The sequence below is a fragment of the Mercenaria mercenaria genome, chromosome 4, assembly GCF_021730395.1.
Source record: "Mercenaria mercenaria strain notata chromosome 4, MADL_Memer_1, whole genome shotgun sequence".
Lineage (NCBI taxonomy): Eukaryota > Metazoa > Mollusca > Bivalvia > Venerida > Veneridae > Mercenaria > Mercenaria mercenaria.
Genome location: NC_069364.1, coordinates 22,973,934 through 22,982,492, shown reverse-complemented (window position 1 = coordinate 22,982,492; position 8,559 = coordinate 22,973,934).

Below are 8,559 nucleotides of genomic sequence, written 5' to 3'. Positions count from 1 at the left end.
ACTATTTCGCAATTTTTAAACAACTTTTACCGTGCCGTTTTTTATAAATTTTGTATAACTTATGGTATCTCCTCAAGCTCAAGTAGAGACAAATTTCAAAGAGATAGCCACTATCCAAAACGTTTGCAGAGAACTCATTTTACCATTAATTTTAATAAAAGAAACATCAAACTATTGGTAAACAATTATAAAACACAAAATAAAAATGTCAATAACATTTTTTCTATGGTGCCTCAAGTAAACGAATTTAATAAGACCGAATTCATACTTCAACATTGAAAAAATAAGGTCGAATGCTGTGTTTCTGTTTTGAATTTTGCTTACTCCATTTAAAAATAACCATAGGTCAGACGTAAAACCTACCTAAATTTCTTCCACAATATATAATCTAAGAGTGAAAGTAAAATAGAGAACTTTCACCGCGTGTAACTCAATATTTTTATGCCCCCGAAGGGAGGCATATAGTTTTTGAACCGTCTGTCGGTCTGTCCGCAATTTTCGTGTCCGGTCCATATCTTTGTTATCGATGGATGGATTTTCAAATAACTTGGCATGAATGTGTACCACAGTAAGACGACGTGTCGCGCGCAAGACCCAGGTCCGTAGCTGAAAGGTCAAGGTCACACTTAGACGTTAAAGGTCATTTTTCATGATGTGCATTCGTGTCCGGTCCATATCTTTATCATCGATGGATGGATTTTCAAAAAACTTGGCATGAATGTGTACCACAGTAAGACGACGTGTCGCGTGCAAGACCCAGGTCCGTAGCTCAAAGGTCAAGGTCACACTTAGACGTTAAAGGTCATTTTTCATGATAGTGCATTCGTGTCCGGTCCATATCTTTGTCATCCATGGATGGATTTTTAAATAACTTGGCATGAATGTGTACCACAGTAAGACGACGTGTCGCACGCAAGACCCAGGTCCGTAGCTCAAAGGTCAAGGTCACACTTGGACGTTAAAGGTCATATTTCATGATAGTGCATTGATGGGCGTGTCCGGTCCATATCTTTGTCATTCATGCATGGATTTTAAAATTATTGGGCATGAATGTGTACCACAGTAAGACGACGTGTCGCGCGCAAGACCCAGGTCCGTAGGTCAAAGGTCCTAAACTCTAACATCGGCCATAACTATTCATTCAAAGTGCCATCGGGGGCATGTGTCATCCTATGGAGACAGCTCTTGTTAAACATGTATAACTCTACCCCTTCTGTTTAAGTAGTAAATTCACTTTGAACACCAAGAAATCGATTCTAAGATTCATCTTTTTCCATTTTTGTACAAGAAATCAATAATAAGTCTTGAAAGAAGTAAAAACTTACTAGAAAAAAAGGAAAATAAGGAGAGAGAAAATTTGGTCCCAGTAGGGCTTGAACCTACGCACCCCTAAGAATTGCAGTAAAAGTAGGAATTGAATACTCTTCAGAAAGGAGGTTCCCTATTAGTGACCTAATACCTTAAGAATAACACAACTGTTACAGCTTTCAGATTCTACACATGTCTTTGGAATCATGAGATGAACGTATATGGCAAGTTTCATAACTCTTGCTAACATTTTGACGAAATCATGCCCTTTTTTCAATTTAGAAAATATTGCTCGAGCTTTTGTATGTTAGTTTTTAGCTCACCTGTCACAAAGTGACAAGCTGAGCTTTTGTGATCGCGCGGTGTCCGTCGTCCGTCCGTGCGTGCGTCCGTAAACTTTTGCTTGTGACCACTCTAGAGGTCACATTTTTCATGCGATCTTTATAAAATTTGGTCTGAATGTTCATCTTGATGATATCTAGGTCAAGTTCGAAACTGGGTCACGTGCCTTCAAAAACTAGGTCAGTAGGTCTAAAAATAGAAAAACCTTGTGACCTCTCTAGAGGCCATATATTTCACAAGATCTTCATGAAAATTGGTCAGAATGTTCACCTTGATGATATCTAGGTCAATTTCGAAACTGGGTCACGTGCCATCAAAAACTAAGTCAGTAGGTCTTAAAAATAGAAAAACCTTGTGACCTCTCTAGAGGCCATATATTTCAAAAGATCTTCATGAAAATTGGTCAGAACGTTCACCTTGATGATATCTAGGTCAAGTTCGAAACTGGGTCACGTACCATCAAAAACTAGGTCAGTAGGTCAAATAATAGAAAAACCTTGTGACCTCTCTAAAGGCCATATTTTTCATGGGATCTGTATGAAAGTTGGTCTGAATGTTCATCTTGATGATATCTAGGTCAAGTTCGAAACTGGGTCACGTGCGGTCAAAAACTAGGTCAGTATGTCAAAAATAGAAAAACCTTGTGACCTGTCTAGAGGCCATATATTTCATGAGATCTTCATGAAAATTGGTCAGAATGTTCACCTTGATGATATCTAGGTCAAGTTCGAAAGTGGGTCACGTGCAGTCAAAAACTAGGTCAGTAGGTCAAATAATATAAAAACCTTGTGACCTCTCTAAAGGCCATATTTTTCATGGAATCTGTATGAAAATTGGTCTGAATGTTCATCTTGATGATATCTAGGTCAAGTTTGAAACAGGGTCATGTGCGGTCAAAAACTAGGTCAGTAGGTCTAAAAATAGAAAAACCTTGTGACCTCTCTAGAGGCCATACTTGTGAATGGATCTCCATAAAAATTGGTCAGAATGTTCACCTTGATGATATCTAGGTCAAGTTTGAAACTGGGTCACGTGCCATAAAAAACTAGGTCAGTAGGTCAAATAATATAATAACCTTGTGACCTCTCTAGAGGCCATACTTTTCATGGGATCTGTATGAAAGTTGGTCTGAATGTTCATCTTGATGATATCTAGGTCAAGTTCGAAAGTGGGTCATAACTAGGTCAGTAGGTCAAATAATAGAAAAACCTTGTGACCTCTGTAGAGGCCATATTTTTCATGGAATCTGTATGAAAATTGGTCTGATTGTTCATCTTGATGATATCTAGGTCAAGTTCGAAACAGGGTCATGTGCGGTCAAAAACTAGGTCAGTAGGTCTAAAAATAGAAAAAACCTTCTGACCTCTCTAGAGGCCATACTTGTGAATGGATCTCCATAAAAATTGGTCAGAATGTTCATCTTGATGATATCTAGGTCAAGTTTGAAACTGGGTCACATGCCGTAAAAAACTAGGTCAGTAGGTCAAATAATAAAATAACCTTGTGACCTCTCTAGAGGCCATACTTTTCATGAGATCTGTATGAAAGTTGGTCTGAATGTTCATCTTGATGATGTCTAGGTCAAGTTTGAAACTGGGTCAACTGCGGTCAAAAACTAGGTCAGTAGGTCTAAAATTATTAAAATATTTTGACCTCTCTAGAGGCCATATTTTTCAATGGATCTTCTTGAAAATTGATCTGAATGTTCACCTTGATGATATCTAGGTCAGTTTCGAAACTGGGTCACGTGCGGTCAAAAACTAGGCCAGTAGGTATAAAAATAGAAAAACCTTGTGACCTCTCTAGAGGCCATATTTTTCATGAGATCTTCATGAAAATTATTGAGAATATTCACCTTGATGATATCTAGGTAAAGTTCAAAACAGGGTCACGTACCTTCGAAAACTAGGTCAATAGGTCAGATAATAGAAAAACCTTGTGACCTCTCTAGAGACCATATTTTTCAATGGATCTTCATGAAAATTGGTCAGAATTTTTATCTTGATAATATCTAGGTCAAGTTCAAAACTGGGTCACATGAGCTCAAAAACTAGGTCACTATGTCAAATAATAGAAAAAATGACGTCATACTCAAAACTGGGTCATGTGGGAAGAGGTGAGCGATTCAGGACCATCATGGTCCTCTTGTTAGGTAAAAGGGCTTCAGATAGTTGAGCGTGCTGTCATTAGACTGCTATTGTTCTGGTTTTTATGCCCCCGGCATCTACTGATGCGGGAGGCATTTAGTGATTGTCCTGTCTGTCCGTTCGTTCGTTCGTCCGTCCATCCGTCTGTACAAGGTTAACCAAATGGGACCGTTTCGTCTAGCATCAATACCCTTAACTAGAATGACTTGATACTAATGCAGATGTAACCTGTGACCATTCCTCATCTTCAGACATCACCTGACCTCAGTTTGACCTTGAACTTGACCTAGTTTTGTTAGGTTGCTTTGTATCGACAAGGATGCCACCGGGGGCATCAAGCGTTTATTGAATGCAGCTACTTGTTGATGTCTTGTTGTTAATATTGATTGTTACTATGATATTGCTATCCTGTTATTGTTGACTGGTATAATCTTGCCATGAATTTAATATGTAGATACTTTAATTAGTTTATGCAAAAACCAATGCTAGAGTTAGGTTAATTTACAAGCTGACATGCTTATAAATTAAACTGCTTGCATTCGTCAGCATTTCAGTTCCAGAATTTGAATTTGAACTAATGACAACAAAACAAAAATTTCCATTGTAGCAGTTTCCTGTACTGTGAAATCATTAATACTTGCGGGTGACTGATTTTCATGGTTGTCAATCCATGAAATTTAATCCCAACAAACAAGTAAAATTCCCTTTCATTTTATGTTCAAAAATTGAAATCCACAAATTCATATCCCCACGAAATTGCCGTTTTGACCCAAACCACGAGATTTCATGCCCACGAAATAAAATGATTTTACAGTATATGTTACAGGTTCTCCAAATTGTTACACTGACACGGCCTTTGCAGATACTTATGTGTTAAAAGTATTTAGCTTATTTGATTTTTTTTTTGCTGTCAAATTTGTAAAGGTTCTTGACTTAAAACATCAAAAAAGGTTGTCAAAACTGGAAAATTTACTCTACTTTGAGCCATTAACCCTTAACCTGCTAAATTTCTAAAATGGATTGGGCCGTCATTCAATATGGGCAATACTATTTATTATTCGAAGGGGTTTTCACTAAAAATTTACTGACTGAATAGCGAACAGTGCAGACCATGATCAGACTGCACGGATGTGCAGGCTGATCTTGGTCTGCACTGGTCGCAAAGGCAGAATCACTTGCCGCCAGCAGGCTAAAGGTTAATTGTCAAAGTTATTATTCTTTCCCACTGCAGAAATGAAAATTCTAATTAAATATGTTTATCTGGACATCATGTAAGGTAAAGACTACCACATATCTGTATCAGCAGTTTTGTTTGATACTTTGTACTTTTATATGTTAGATTTTGATTATTAATGTTACAGTATTTCATCTCACTTGCATTTTAGTTCTTGATTTAATGTGACATCATTTATCCATTAGATAGTAAAATGACCACTTTGCTTAATGGCTTAGAACATGAATTGTACTGTGAAATCATTAATGTTCGTGGGGGACTAATTTTCGTGGTTGAGTCAATCCACGAAATTTAATCCCAACGAACAAGTAAAATTCCCATTCATTTAGTTGAAATCCATGAATTCATATCCCCACGAAATTGCCGTTTCGACCAAAACCACGAAATTTTATGCCCACGAAATTAAATGATTTTACAGTATGTGTACAATTTGGTAAAATTTGATCATATTGTGATATAACTGGTCCTCTGTGGCTAAGTGGTTAAGGTTACTGACAGTCGCTTGCACCTCACTTCTGTTGGCTCATCACCCCACGTGGGATGTACAATGGTTGCATGTGAGGAAGCTTTCCAGCTGGCTTGCAAAGTTGACGGTTGTAACCAGATGTCAGAAATAATGCCCTGAGGGCCACTTTTGTGTCCTCCTCCACCATTAAATAGGGCCCTCTGTGGAAAAGTGGTTAAGGTCGCTGATTTGAAATCACTTGCCTTTCATCAATGTAGGTTTGAGTCCCACTCGGTGCTTAATGTGAGGAAGCCATCCAGCTGGCTTACAGAAGGTCAGTTGTTCTATCCAGGTGCCAGCCCTGTGCAGTCGGGCAACAACTGCAATGTGGATCATACCTTTGTGTCATTCTATGTTACATTTTGGTTCGAGATCTCAGTCTGTAAAACTTGCTTGTGGACATCATGGCCCTGTATTATTTATAAATTTTTCTTAAATGGGAATATGTACATATTTTCAGTTACAAGTGTACATGAAAAGTTAAGTTTTCTTCATAGGGTAGTGAAACAATTTTTACTGGCTTTGGAGTTTTATATACTCAAAAGTCAATATTATACACTTTTTAGATGGCTGTGGTGGGCCTGAAGTGGTTAATAGAATGACTAAACCTATATTTGCCCGAGGGCATAGCCTGAGAGCCATCATTTGGCTTTAGGAGTGTAAATCACCATTATTATATATCTAAACACAAAAATGAGTATTTGATTGTTTAAATGATTGAATCATGTAAAATACTGATGTTGATAAACTTTTGAATTAGATGAAAAAAGGTCAGCTGACCTAAAAGTAGAAATGTAACACAGCCGTGGTGGTCCAGTAACCCGTTGCTGTACCTGCTTCTGGTTATTGGCCTGGGTTACAGGGATTCTGTCTGAAGCAGATTATGTCTCGTTATAGCAATGATATATATTAGTCTTTGATTAAATTAAGTTAGTTATGAATCTACTCAAGTGCTTTTTGCTTCATGTCTACTATTAAGAAAATAACAACTAAATTAGTTTGCAGTGAAAATTAAAGATTTGTTTCCTTGATTAAATTACCATTCTGTTTTCTCAAAACAATTGGTAGTCCGTTTGTTCAAGCCCCTTGAAATGTAGACAAGGTTCAGTTCAGTTAACATTGTTAGCTTGTAGTTTGTGGTCATTTTGTCACCTGTTATGTTATTTCACTTATGTCATATGTGTAATTAACCATCAAGATGTGTTCAGTTTATGCTTGTTTATAATATGAATTTGTTGCAATAAATAATGTAGAAATCAAAATCAGTTTTATACCTTTTATTCCTGAAATTAAATATTATGTATTCTAATTGAAACTGTTCTGATGAAGAAATGATATTTTAGCGTTTTTTTTAGCCCACCTGTCACGTAGTGACAATGTGAGCTTTTGTGATCGCCCTCCGTCCATCGTGTCCGTCTACAATTTCTTGTGAACACGATAGAGACTACATTTTGCAATTAATTTTAATCAAACTTGCACACAATTTGTATTGGCTTAATATCTTGGTTCCTTTCAAAAACTGGCCAGATCCCACCATGTATTCCTGAGTTATGGCCACTTAAAGGGCCAAAATTTGCTATTTTGGCTTGTGAATACGATAGAGATCCCATTTTGCAATCAATATTAATCAAACTTGCACACAACTTTTATTGGCATAATACCTCAGGTCCTTTCATGAACTGGCCAGATCCCATCATGGGTCCAAGAGTTATGGCCCCTTAAAGGGCCATAATTTGCTATTTTGGCTTTTGCAGCCATATAGAGACTTCATTTATGGTTTGATTTGATACAAACTTGCAAAATACCTTTAACAACAATAGATCTTGGATTCCATGATAAATCCGTCAAATCCAATCATAGGTTTCAGAGTTATGGCCCCTGATTGACCTCTGAAAGAGACAAAATTTGTAAATTTTTACCATGTGAACACGATAGAAGTGACATTTTACATTCGATTTTAATCACTCTTACACACAACATAAGTCACAGTAAGATCTTGGTTCATTTCGAAAACCAGCTAGATTCCTTCCTGTGTTCTAGAGTTACTGCACAAAAATTTGTATTTTGGCCCTTTTAGCCATATATAGAGGTTTCATTTATGCTTTGATTTGATACAAACTTGCACAGAATGTTTATCTTGATCTCTGGGTCATATGGGGTCAAAAACTAGGTCACCACTCAAATCAAAGGAAAAGCTTGTTAAGGCTGTAGAGGCCACATTTACGACCATATCTTTATGAAACTTGGTCAGGATGTTTATCTTTATGATTCCTAGTCCAAGTTTGAAACTGGGTCATATGGGGTCAAAAACTAGGTCACCCGCTAAAAACAGGAAAAGCTTGTTAACACTTGAGGCCATATTTATGACCCTGTCTTCCTGAAACGTGGTAAGAATGTTTATTTTGATGATTGCTAGGCCAAGTTCGAAACTGGGTCATGTGGGGTCAAAAACTAGGTCACCACTCAAATCAAAGGAAAAGCTTGTTAACACTGTAGAGACAACATTTATAACCCTATCTTTATGAAACTTCGTCAGAATGTTTATCTTAATGATTTATATGCCATTTTCCAAACTGGGTCATATGGGGTCAAAAACTAGGTCACCCGGTCAAATCAAAGGAAAACCTTGTTAACACTCTTGAGGCCACATTTATGACCCTATCTTCATGAAAATTGGCCAGAATGTTTATCTTGAGGATTCCAAGGCCAGTTTCGAATCTGGGTCATGTGGGGTCAAAAAGTAGGTCACCTGCTCAAATCAAAGGAAAAGCTTGTTAACACTGTAGAGGCACATTTATGACCCTATCTTCATGAAACTTGATCAGAATGTTTATCTTGATGATTCCAAGGCCAATTTAACAGGCCATGACCCTCTTGTTTTCAAATTATAAGTGGGCAGTCATAGCCTGCATTGATTCTCGTATTACTTAATGTTACGTTGTTAAAACCATTCCGAAAATAAAATAATTTTGATTTGATTTGAACAGAAAGCAGTGCATGTGATACGCTCTTAGATGTGTACT